This window comes from Adiantum capillus-veneris, chromosome 5 (assembly GCF_014529385.1).
Source record: "Adiantum capillus-veneris isolate H3 chromosome 5, ASM1452938v2, whole genome shotgun sequence".
Taxonomy (NCBI): domain Eukaryota; kingdom Viridiplantae; phylum Streptophyta; class Polypodiopsida; order Polypodiales; family Pteridaceae; genus Adiantum; species Adiantum capillus-veneris.
In genome coordinates, this window is record NC_140935.1 from 47,931,791 (window position 1) to 47,945,936 (window position 14,146).

The window sequence follows — 14,146 nt, forward strand, 5'->3', positions numbered from 1 at the left end:
TGCCTCATTGTTATTGGGCTAAGATAGTTTCCATGGCTGTATACATTGTGAACATTGCTCACTAAATGTTTTGCATTGTGTTCACCTTGACATTATTTACTTTTGGAAATGGAACCAAACTACATGTCTCAATAGAATCAAGGTCATCCATCTCCTCATTCATATCTTGATCTTAACTTGGATCTACAACCACATTCTTGAGTCAGGCAGAATCTACATTTTGCATGATTTTTGTCATATAAGCACAATGGAAAGCCACATAAATTTTCTAAGGTATTCTCTAAAAAAGATTCCTTAATATCTTTTATCTTTGTGGCTCAAGATCACTACATCCTATATTTTTCATCGACATGTTTTGTGCACCCGGATTCTTCACAATAGCTATACCAAACTCCTTGTCAAGGCTTTGCTATTCCAAACCACATGAATCCCCATCATCATGACCCACATCCAAATTTGGCATCCTTGAAGTGTCATCTTATGTATGGAACTAGCATTCATTTGGTCAAGATGGCTACTATCCATACGATTGTTGTAGTGGCTACAACAAAAGGTTGGATTTTTTAGAAGATAGAATGCATTATTTCATGGTGACTTGCAAGAAGATGTGTATATGGTGACTTGCATTATTTCATAGTGACTTGCAAGAAGATGTGTATATGAAGTAGCCACAAGGATATGAGGATGTGAGATATCCCAAAGATGCATGTTAGCTAAGAAAAGCACTTCATGGTTTGAAGAGATTACGTAGAGCCTGGCATGAGAGAATTATAGCATACTTGTATGTATGAGAGAATGAGGTAGGTATTGTGATCATTGCATCTATGTGCATGGTTTAATTGCCGATGGCAATCACGACGATGAAGTTGAATAAGACAAGAGTTTGACATGAAGGATTTGCGAGAGATAGAACAATTTTTGGGCATTGAGATTCTACACAAAAAAAATAGGGACATGGTTGTCACCAAGTCAATATGCATTAGATATGTTTGCATTAAGTAATGGATGGTACGGATGATTGAAAGCCTGTTTCTATTCCCTCAGATAGGAATTGAAAGGGGTGCAACATGATGTGGGCAATGTGCTTGAGAACTCCACCATGTATAGGAAGATTGTGTGGGTAGCATAGTCCACATAAGAATCACACAACTAGATTTGAGCTACACGATTGAGCTTGACACCCAATTTATGTAGCTTCCCAACAAGCCACACTTGAATGAAATGAGCTAAACATTGTGATATATGATTTCTACATTATACTAAGCAATATTTTATTATATTTCCACGTCGTGTAGCTTCAACTAGATGCGAATTGGGTTCATAGACCAGCTGATTGACGATATACCAAAGAGTTCATATTCTCACTTGGGAGTGTTGTTGTCACATAGAGAAGCAAGAAGCAACCCATGGCTACTTTGTCAAGTACATAGGTTGAGTATAGATGTGCTATAGTGGTAGCATGGTTGGAGATTCTACTTGGAGTGTTGGGTATACACAATCACATGCCAATTTCATCTATTACAACAATCTTAGCTAAATACAATTGGCGAAAAACGGGTGTTGCACAAAAGAAAAAATCACAGTGAGGTGCACTACCACTTCATTAGAGACATGTTATGTACTGGCAACATTGACCTTAGGTTTGTGATAAACAATCCCAAGCATCTTCACAAGGGCTTTAGAAGCAGAGAAGTTGAGCCAATTTTGATTTATGCTTAGAGTACAAGAGATGGTGTTGTGATTGAGTTGGATAATTTCTCATCTATATTTAACACTAGCATGAGGTAGAGACATGAGGTCATCACTAGTAGTACTTTAGGTACTCTTTGTTGAGTGTGATGGCTGAGAATGGTAATAAAGATCTTTTGGTCTTGTTGTAGCTATTGGGCTACTTCTTGCAAGCAAACCTATAGTCTACTAGTGTTATTGACATTGACCCAACTAGATTTCCAAAAATTTTACTAAACATTTCTTTCCAAAAACCTTAAAAATCTAATCATGGAATTTTCCATGTGAATTTGATATTTCTACAACATTCTCTTGTTCTCTATCAAGTAATCAAATTAGCTAGTGTGCTATGAGTACTTTATGTGAAAGTGTGCCTTGATTATTATTTCTCTCTACAACATGAGTCTCAATGGATAAATAGCTTGAAAATTCCCAGTGCAATGCAATTGAGTGTTGAACATGCTTCAATGGAAGCTTAGTAATGTAACTAACTTTGTTGTTGATAAAGGTTGACCCTCAAAAACTTGTATAGAGTTTACCTAATGTCCAAACTTTGAAAGATTCAAACATTTGGGACATAGTAGATATGAATAATATGTAAAGTCTTCTAACATGGTTTAAAAAGATCATGAGACATGAAATATGTGCTTGCATGCTTGAGCCTTTGAAGAACAAAAAAAACCATATGTACGTATGGCAGGGAGGTGGCACCATCGTCACCTAGTTTTATAACGATATGTTTAACCTTTAATGCTGAAGGGTCATCATATGCTTCTACTCCAATCTTGAAGAGTCAATATTGGACAAGTTTTCTAATAAATTCTCAGTCCATGGGAAGGAAGTCCTTACCTCTAAGTTTACATGGAATTGCTGAGTGTATTTGTACCTCTAGTAACTTTTTCCCAGTTGTATCAGAGCGAGTCTAAGTTGTGGATAGCCGAATACTCAAGGAATGATTCCATCCAATATGTTTTTTTGAGATTGAACCACTCCAAGTTTGTATACTAAGTGCATACTTGTAAGTGTTGGACTTAGTGATAATGAATCTTTGTTTGAACTTTGAACAATACATTACAATCATAAGTCACATGATACCACCTTGGAGGAGAGGTGATGGTAAAAGGTGCAATACAACTTCTAATCATGATAAAAATTTCAAAACTAGATGTACATGGAATACTTGCTCATAGAACATATCGTATAAATGTCATAAATTCACTTGGAAAATTAGAAAAAGTGCCACCTAATTGGAACACATTTTGTGTCCCACTACACCAATATGAAATTGGAAAGAAAAGCTTTGACAAACATCCACACCATACCACCTTGGAGAGGTAATGGTAAAAGGTGCAATATAATTTCAAATGATAACAAATTCAAAACTAGATGCACATGGCATACTTGCTTGTGGAACATATCATATAAAATTCATAAAAGATCTTGGAATATTAGAAAAAGTACCACTTAACTGGAAAGCAGTTGGTGTTCCACTACACCAATATGCAATTGGCAAGAAACACTTTGAAACACATCTAGTCTCCTATGATCTCACAAAACTTTGCCATGCATCCCATACCACAAAAAATGCATAAGGATTTAATACTTTTAGACTACCATAGTCCAAGATTAGCATATCATACCATGTAGAAGGCCTTAGAACCTACATGTAGCTTTAGTGCCCCTCGGTCTTGAATCAAAGCTTTTGCAAAAAATAATACATGGAATATCTTTCCACCAATAGTTGACAAATATTTTTGGGCTAGAGTGTTGTGAGTCATACTCACCTTACCCAGCTGTAAATATGTAGACTAGCATATGCAAAGCATCACCTTATGGTAGAATTATTGTAACACCACTATACTTATTATATAGCTAAAAAGAAAAACATGTGTCCAATATAAAATGCATCCAATCCATCCGTAAGGGAGGAATTACTGATGATTGGGTTATTGGCCATAATGATATCCAACACGATGTAAAACCTGTCAGAAATTTGGGTGACAACTTCAAAGATTTGAAACATAGGTTACTTTCTCTAAACATCATAATGTTCTCTAATTTAAGAATCAAAACATCCAATCAAGGATGTGTCAACCATTTGCAAGCAAAGATGCAACTGTAAAATGGTTCTCACCACAACCTTTTGATTACCTTAGAAACATTCTTGAAGCATTGGGAATATAGCAATAATTGTGAGTTAAAACTAGTGTACATAATATCTTTGCATGTTGATGGATGCAAAGAGGCAAGATAATCATGGAGTCGCATGCCCTCTCCTTGACACATTCTTGCAAGCCTTGCAACATCACACAATCAAATGATGCTTAAGAGAAACATACTCCACTTTGTAAAAACTACTTGAGATTTACTAATAAACTTCACTATGAATTTTTTTCTTACTAGCTAAGGATCACATTGCCTGAGTGATTTCAACATATGCTAGCAATCCATGGGCAAGAACCCCTAATAGGGTTGCCAGGGGGATCTTAGAATATGATAACACACCTGTCTTGGCCATGGCTGCTTGAGCCAACAACACACATGGAGAAGATGGTTTTGCCGTGCTTGAAATACGGAGAATTGGTGGTGACTATTGTGTCATAGGAAAAGTTAAACAACCTAGGATGATGATGTTTGGAGGCATCCCAACTAGAAATTGACCAAGTTGAGGGTGACTGCTCTGCTACCCAATAACCTACAATCACATTGTAAGGGGTACCAAAAAATGGCACTTGGTGCTTAAAATTGTGTCCAAAGGCCTTTTTCGCACTGTAGAAGCTATAGGAAAATATCAAACAGATTCTCTTATATGACCATAAGGGTTTGTCAACTCCATACACGGCCTCAAACTCTAGAATCAACCCCGATATCTCCACTCAACTCCCTTATAATGATGGCCATGCCCCTTTATTGCGGGCTTCTGTACTTAGGTACAACTCTTGGAATTGGGATCTCTCTATTCCCACAGGTTTGTAGCGAGGGAGACCCTTGCCTTGATAGCGAGCATCTGGAGCTACTTTGTGAACATAAATTTATTTCACAAACAAAGAGTCGGAGTGGTAAACCTTTGAGTGCCAAACACAATTTGGTACTTATGAGTTGTCAGCTATGAAGGTGTAGGGAATGGTCATCCACTGACCATTCCGTGAAAGAAAGGGCAACCACATGGGGACCAACAGATGCCGCGAGCCATGGTGGGTGGCTATTCCCGACCATCACATGTCGTGGGGAGGGGGGCAAGTGTACAGAGAGTGTACCGTGACAAGGCGACTGCAACAACATAAAAATAGTTTGACAGGTGATTGCAAGTTACGAGCGCTGTTGTGGCAACACCTCGTCACATTCCCTACGCTAAGTTGGAGATGCTCCATTGTGTGCAGACATGGTAAGTTCTACGTGCTGACATGGGGTGCACTACGAGATGCAACAATCTATTACGCATAGGAATGTTGAGTAGATGAACGGCTGTGGTGTGTAGCCCCTCGACTCACGACTTTGACGGTCACAATCTGAGAGATACTATTAATTTGAGGTTGTTAAACACATTGTGTTTAGGGAGGGTGATGAAAGCACCTAGAAATTAGGAGCCACAACTACACACTTATTATTACAAGCAACAATTCCATAGTGTTGGAGTGGCCTCAAGTTCTAGCGCGTCTTGTCATGTCCCAAGCTAGTTCCATGATGTTGTATTTAGATACTCCACCACCTCCGTTCAGTGCTTTCCCATATGTTAATTTAAAATATGCTTTTCTAGAGGTTAATCTAACATCAACTTGAGATGCATAATTTAGCCTAGGAATAACAATGCTTTTGGGTTCATGGAAACATTCCAAAATTGCTCAAAAATTGCATCCCGTGGAATTTGTGGTAATAAACGTGAATGATGGTAATAAACATCAATGGAGCCTGGGGGACTAGAAATCTGCAAAGTTAAGAAGTCAGGACGTGTTTAATATTGGGAGTATTCTATGAAATGGATGGGTTGGAATGGTGGCGTGTGGGCTTTTATTGAGAGACGTCATGGAGGACATCACCGTAAAGTAAGAACTAAGCATAGGCTATAGATAGCAAAATATAAAGAACGAGAGATGCAGTGGTGCAAATTACTGACCAGCAGCGCGAGACGCCACAATGGGCACAAAACGCCCAAGAAGAGAAAGCTCGCTGCACACACAGGAAGACGAACGGCGACGTCATGGCTTCAAGTCATGTTCCTGCTAGATGGCGATGATATGGCAAACTAGCGACTGAGAACAATGTCGACTGCTGTAAGCGCAAGCTTCTCTTTGTGGAGATCCTGCAGAGCCTTGAGGCAGCTCTAGGGATGTAGACGACTCGTCATCAACCTCATCGCAGAAAAGCAATGGGAATTCGTCGAACTTCATTTCCAGGGGCAGTTCAACCCACTCGGCGGCGCAAGAGCAATCCGCTTCTAACTATGACCCCCTGCAGTTCTGTCAGGAATAATGAGTGCTCTCTCTCTCTCTCTCTCTCTCTCTCTCTCTCTCTCTATAGGAATCCTTTGATATTAAAGTACACCCCTTGTATATAGATCTCATCTTAGAAGCTGAAAGCCCCCCCCCCCCTCTCTCTCTCCTCCACTTGTGAAGAAGATTAGTCATCCCGTTGCCCTCTTGCTTATCTTGTCTTCAGTGATAGACCCGCCAAATAGATCTTTGCGACCTGTTGGTTCTACAATGTTAAGAGTTCTCCTCCTCCTGTCTAACGTTCAAGACCCACTTGTTCTTACATATTCTCTCTCTCTCTCTCTCTCTCTCTCTCTCTCTCTCTCTCTCACACACACACACACACACACACACACACACACACACACACACACTCACACTCACACAACACATCTTGTGAATCTTTTGAGGTGCGTTGTCATTGGCCACAGTCTCTTGAAATTGATATTTCCATGAAGGTGCAGGGTCCCTTTATTTAGTCATCATTCCTGGCTGGAAACCTACAATGCAACCGCTAGATGTTGGCCAACTCAGTCCTAGACTCTAATAATATACTGAGTGCACAACCAATTTCTTCTCTCCAGATCAGCAGTGGAAATGCGACCACCGACTGACAAATCAGCAACTAGAATGCTTGTCAGAAGTCGGCTTCCTTGCTTCATGGATTGTCTGCCACATCAACGTTGGTCTCTTTGATTGTGCACTGCACTGGTAGAATTTGTGCATTGCTACATGAAACCCTTAGAGCTCAAATTAGGCCAGTCTTTGTCCCCGCTCCCCTAAACACTTGACGGCCCGAAAAGGACCTCCACTATCCTTTCCCCGATAATTTTAGTGCTCCCACCATGGCTCTCGGCCTTTGCCGGTCGCCATGTGGTTGCACTATTTATGGGGAAAGGATGGAGGCCGAGAGCCATGGTGGGTGCACTAATTATCGAGGAAAGGACAATGGAGGTCCTTTCCCTACACCTTCTCCCTTTTGCTTTCTTTCACTAGAGACTGTTGGGTTATGCTCCAATTAGCACTTTATTCAATTGATCAAAATTGTCTAATGGTTTATCTCCCCCCCCCCCCCCCCCCCCCCCCCCCCACCCAAAACACACACATGATATCCTTAGCATGAAGTTACCATACACCAGATTGGCAAGGCAAGGAAATGCCGAGTGATTAACCGAACATGAAGTGTTTTCAACACATTCATGCAATAGAAAAAGACATAGGAAGGTCTTTTGTTGCATGACACATGAAACCACAACTGACTGGTTGGAGAGTTTAGTGGATATTAAATGGATAGCTAGCATGTCATCATCATGTTAATGTCCTATAAAACCTTTGTTTATAGGCTAAATTAGCTTATGAACTCACAATCAGGATTTGGAGCCTAAGTACTAATCAACTTCACTTGCCACCCTAGCCATTTGCTGTAGGCTTTAGAACCAAAGACATAAAGCAACCCACACCTGGATTTTCCCTCTTATTCCATCATACCAAATACCAAGTACTGTAAATTCTATGTTTTCATTGACAACCATATGAGGATGCATGGTGTACAGAATCTACAATCCACACTAAAGGAGATCACCTATAATCTATCTACCTATCACATGGGTTCAACAGAAGGATATATGTTTCCAAAACAAATCACATTTTAATTATAAAGGGCTATCAAGTGTATGCATGTTTGGGATGGACACTACCTACAAATATTTGGAGTGGTAGATAATGGTTAGGGCAACCTAAGTTTGCATGTGGAATCAATTATTTGTGGGTGTATTTTTTTAAAACCATCTTTGAAATTTAAGAAAATGAAGTAGTGGGGGGTTTCTTGTAAATGATTGTTGTCATAATGAGCTAGGAGTCCCCTAGAATAAAAGGGGGAGAAAAGGTGCCCAAAAGTAGGTGCTATAGGTCGCAATTAAAAGCATCACAATGAAGAACAAGTGCAAGGGAGATCTCCCTCTACTAGGAGGTCTGAGACACACAGAAGAAGGATGGCCCACATGAGCTCCCAATGGCACTTCTAGGAGGAAGAGGAAGATAGACTCCCACCTTGCATGACCATTTCTTAGTAGGAAGAAAGCTAACCTCTAGGTGCCCACAACCACTACAACAGTGCCGTGATGGCAGCCTCTGCATGTAGAATTTGAGAGGAAGATGTTTTTTTGGATGAACACGAAAAAATGTACACTTTTAGTGATTATGGTCAAGACCCAAGTTTTTAACGAGGAAAGACTTCTCAAATTTGGAATGATTGCATGTATTTCGTTTGAGGGGCAACAAGGTAAAGTGCAAGACTATGAGGGAGCATTGGAACCTCTATGTACCAAGAACGATTGAGAAATTATGGCATGGAAGTCACAAATGAATTTGTGAGAGGTTTTTTTTTATGAGTAGCTTAGGAGGGGTGTGAATTGGGCAACATTTTTAGAGAGTATTCTAGGAAATATGGAATCAATATTTTGCCATGAAAAGGCAACTATGGGCATCCTTTCACTGACCTATTGCACTTGAGACGTATCATTGCATGACCATGTGTATTGATGGGGGGGGGGCAAGCCAAGGGCTTTCATTTGAATAAAGCTACAAAGAGGAGACAACTTGGGATTCCACCACTTGATCACCTTCATGATGTGATGCCATGTGGTTGTGGGCATGTGTACGGAGGCATTGATAGGATTGACACAGTTGGAACAAACATGTGAGGAGTTTTAGGCACTTTAGCATCGTGATGAGGGAGTCATGGGAGTTGCACAAATTGTAGAAAACAACTTGAAACTGCCAGATGTTGCCTACATGACCTACAATCGAATGCCTACATGACTTACTACTACGGCTCCTTGTAGTTCTTTTAGGAATAATGAGTGCTCTCTCTCTCTCTCTCTCTCTCTCTCTCTCATGAACAATGCCCTATATCCTTCCTACCTCACCCCGTGTAAGATAATGATGAACCCCCCTCTTCGAAGCCTTCTCCCTCTTCTACTTCTGTGGTAAATTGGTCATCCCATTTCCCTCTAGGCTTATCTGGTCTTTTTTTCTAGTCTTGCAAAATAGATCTTTGCGTTCTTTTGATTCTACAATGTTGAGAGTTCTTTAGCTTCTTCTTCTAGATATATGAAGGCCCTCCTGTCTAAAGTTCAAGACCCGACTGTTCTTTATATATGCCAACACTCTCTCTCTCTGTCTCTCTCTCTCACACACACACACACACACACACACACACACACACACACACACACACACACACACACACACACACACACACACACACACACACACACACACACACACACACACACACACACACACACACACACATTCACACATTTTGTCAAGCTATTGAGGTGCGTTGTCATGTTATTGGATTCCATAGTCTCTTGAAATTGTCAGTTCCTTCTCCCTCTCTTGCTTTCTTTCACTAGAGAGTGTTGGGTTATGCTGCTTCAAGCAATTTATTCATTTGATCAAATTCGTCTTATGGATTATATCTCTCTCTCTCTCTCTCTCTCTCTCTCTCTCTCTCTCTCTCTGTGACAGTTGTTTTTTCACCTAGTAGATTCACTCTTTTGATGATAACTTCTTCATCCGAACTCCGACTTAGGTGATCTATAGCCTCAATCAAAGAGCACAATTTCCTCTACGCATTGATGTAAAGACACAAAATTTGAGCAATGGAAGTCTTTTGCTGTAACAACATCTCAGAATTGAACAAATTGTCAAAACTTTGTGTTTTCATTGCCGACTTGAAGGCAATGTCGGACAAAACTCGCAAGGGTGGAAAATCCACACTCGCCATGGAGAATGATTCAAAATCTACAAGGAAATTTAACGCTAATCCAACCACATTGTCTAGAACAGCAGAAGCAATGATCATGGCTTACTTGGTCTCATTACAAGAAACCATCAACAAGCAAGGTGAAGAGTTGCACGCACTTGCAATGGAGGCACATTAAGAGTTCTTGTTATGGAGAATGAACACCTCAAGAAGGTTCTTGAAATGCAAACAACACGCTTGATGCATCTTGACAATGAATTTCAAGAATGTAAACGTCTCTTTTTGACATGAATGTATTGAAAGAGCGCTTGAGCAAAATTGAAAGTGATCATGTATTGAAAGAGGAAATGATAGATACAATACGGTATGATGTATGTGAGATGAGAAATGCATCCAGATCATGGGTTGATATATGTAATGATAATGTGGTTTCTACATCTCCTATCACACAAGCCGTTCTCCAAGCAAAGAATGTAGAGAATGTGGATACTCAAGAATTGCTAGAACGGCCAAAACGCTCAAAGAACGTCGTCATTTGTGGAATCAAGGAGGAAAGCATGGAAACACCTCAATCTTTTGCGGTTGCTATTGAAGATTTTTTCGCTACATACTTTGGCATGTCTGGAATCATGGCTTATGGTGCACATCGAGTGTCATCTCAAGAAGAAAAGCCACTTGAGGAGAATGCAAGTCCACCCAACAAATAGAGACATATGATCTATGAGACCAACTCACGCTTGCGAGCAAGATTTTGGAATTGTAACGGGTATCCATGGAATGCAAGAATTGGCATTGATGAGCTTACCAATGATTCCAATGTGATACTTCTTATCGAAACATGGGACCATGATGCGCAACGAATTCTTGGATTTGACAAATACAAGGTGCATTCATTTTTTGATGTGGACCAAAAATGCAAAGCAACATAGAGGCCAAGGAGGAGTAGCATTTATGATCAAAAAGGGTTTGAAAGATGTTTCCATTGTCAAAGAAGATAAGTATAAACGCTCCTTATGGATGAAAATCAGCCCACCAAATGGTCAACTTATGTTTGTGGATGGTTGCTACATTCCTCACTATGACTCCAAATTTTATGCTCGTTTGGATATGGATAGAGATTAGCCCTTTGTTGAAGTAGAGGAAGACATTGCTCATTACAAGGACTAGGGTGAAGTCATTGTCTTTGGAGACATGGATGCTCGCACAAATATAACACACAACAAGTCAACATGCCGCATGTTTTAAGAAGAATGGATGATTCATACATGTATTATCAAAGTTCTAATGATGCAAAAGGACTGGATCACTATGGAAAGTCACTTTTACATATGTGCAATAGTATTGGAATACTCATTGCAAATGGTGTATCTTCATGGCAAGGCATCAATGACTTTACATGTAGAAAGCACAATGGTGATAGCGTCATTGACTATATGTTGTTTTTGGAAGCCACTCTAGAATGCATACAAAGCTTTACACTTGGTGAATGGAATCTAGAATCAGATCATAGGATGTTATGTATTGACCTCAAATGTGGCAAAAGACCCGAGCATGTAGCCTCCAATCATGATGTGAATCATTCATACCTATGTTTAGACTTCAAACAAGCACTTATATATGGTGATATGGTGGACCAAATGTTAAGCATGACAGAGCATCAAGAGAGCCCAACATTATGATGCAAGTGGAAATTTTTCAAAGAAGTAATTTGTTCGTGTGAAGGAATGCTTTTCGGTGGTGAAACACATGTCTTGAAAAAGGTCTAAGAAGGGTATCACCAAGAAGAAATGGTTTGACATGGAATGTATTCAAGCCCGAAAACACTTGCTAATTTTGGATGTAGGCAAAGACAAGGAAGTTTACTTGGAACTTTCACACACATACAAAGCACTTGCTCAAAAACAGAGGAGAAGGTGGAAAGTCAAAAACCAACTTCTTTTAGCACAAGAAAAAGCACATGCCTGTGGAAAGTTTTGGCAAAATCTAAAAGGCAAGCGTGTTGAGAGCTTTGGTGACTTGCCTCTTGAGGATATTTATACACATTGCAAGAACCTCTATGAGCAACCCAACGTTGATAAGATGGAGTGTTGTAGCTCCCTTTCGTTTATGCCTCCCTTCTTTACCATTGAGGATGTATGCCGCGCGCTTGAGAAACTTTCTACTCGCAAGGCAAGGGAGCTTCAAGGCGTCAAGGCTAAAATTATTAAATGGACAAGGGAGAAAACATGGTATTGGATACGCAATATGTTTAACCTTTCACTTCATCATGGCATGCCTCATGATTGGAGTACAAATTGGATCAAACCTTTGCACAAAGAGGAGATGTAAACCATGTGAAGAACTATCACACTATAATGGTTGGTTCTTTGATGGAAAAGTTATTAGATGTATCATGGAGATGAAGATAATTGAATGGGTTGAAAAGAATGACAAATGTATTCTTGGCCAAGCAGGTTTTTGAAAGCATCATAGCACTATTGATCACCTTGTCACTCTTCGAGTTCTTATGGAAGCGTCTCGATTGAAAGGAAAAAAGTTGTATTGTTGCTTTGTGGATTTCAAGAAAGCTTTTGACATGGTATCGCAAGGAAATCTTTGAAGAAGTATGCAAAGCCTTCAAGTGCCGAGAGAATTTTTGCATACAGTCTTTTCCATCTACCAAAAAGTGACATGTCGACTACGTATGGGAGATGGACTTTCAAATTTTTTTGCAAACACCATTGGTGTCAAACAAGGATGCCCACTTTTTCCAACCCTCTTTGGGCTACTCATTGATGAATTTGAATGCATGATTCTTGATTTTATGCAGCAAGAAGGCATAGAAGAGGTTAAGATCGGAAATGCGGTGATCATGCTTTTTCTTTATGCCGATGATGTAGTGCTCTTGACACATACTTTAGAAGATGCACAAAAGCTTATGAGTGTCTTGGAATGCTTTTGTCTACATAGCGGGCTGATGGTGAATGAATCCAAAACCAAGGTTATGCTTATAAAGTCCCTCAATGACAAAAAATTCATGCATTGTATACAACAACGAGCAACATGAAGTGGTAGATAACTTCAAGTACCTTGGAATTGAGGTTCCATCCAATCACAAATGGAAGGATTGCTCAATGTGTCGCTTGGAAGCTAGAAAGAGGGCTTATTATGCATTTGAGACCATGTGCAATGCTGGAGAGATCAAGTGTTGGGCTCTCAAAAAGTACCTCTTTAAAACGGTGCTTCTTATGGAGTGGAGACGTGGGGGGTAGCATTGGAAAGTCTACTTGGAAAGAGTTTGAGAATGTCCAAAAGCGTTTTCTCACCATCTTTCTCCAAGTCAAGACACAAACACCCAAATGCTCTTACTTCTTGAGTCAAGATCGCTTCCCATTGAGGTCTTGGGCATGCAAAGGGTTGTGGAGTAGATGAGTAAGACACAACATAGCCCTTTGTATCAACTTCCTAGAATCACATATGAAGCAAGTCAAAAGGTCCAAAAGACATGCAAGAGCAAAATACTAAGTTCGTGATGGATGCTTGACATCAAGAAATGGTTTGGAAGATGGGATGCATGTCACTTGGTTAAGGATGCATCGATTGACTCCCAAGTTAATGAGGCCTTCTTACAAAGCCAATGTATCATGGTTTGGGAGAAATCCCGAGGTTCTCACTTCAACCTTTACACCACACACGTTGCCCCAATCTACAAATCTCTCTTCTTCTCTAAACGAGGTAACTGAACCCATCCCTACATCCTTGAGCGCAGTCCGCACCATTGGTGCCATTCATCTGAGCTTCCATTCTCTAAGTTGCGAGACAGAACGTTGGGGCACTCGCGAGGAGTCTCATCGACTTTGCACCTTATGCCCTCGTCAAGTGCGAGAGAGTGAGTACCACACACTACTTGAGTGCTCAGTTTTCAAAGTCCGTATGCTAATAGAATATTCCAAACTGTGGAAGCTTATATGCAGTATGCCCTTAAGTGAAGCCGTCCTTCACATAAGTTCATCAAAAAAATGGATCCTAAGTGCTCATAGCGTACGGGTTTTCCTTTTGACACACAGATGTCAAATGAAAAGAAAATCAACCTTGTCAAGCTTTGACAAAGAATTTTCCTTGCGGAAGCATACATCTATTTGAGAATACATTGATTATCCAATACTGAAAGAGATGGCTCTAGAAGGGTAGCTATCAC

The 14,146-nt window shown here is 40.2% G+C and overlaps 1 pseudogene; it reads left to right on the forward strand.

Annotated features, from left to right (window-relative positions):
- Positions 1-5,676: 5,676 nt before the first annotated feature.
- LOC147457264 (uncharacterized) lies at positions 5,677-6,264 on the forward strand (annotated as a pseudogene).
- The last annotated feature ends 7,882 nt before the right edge of the window (positions 6,265-14,146 follow it).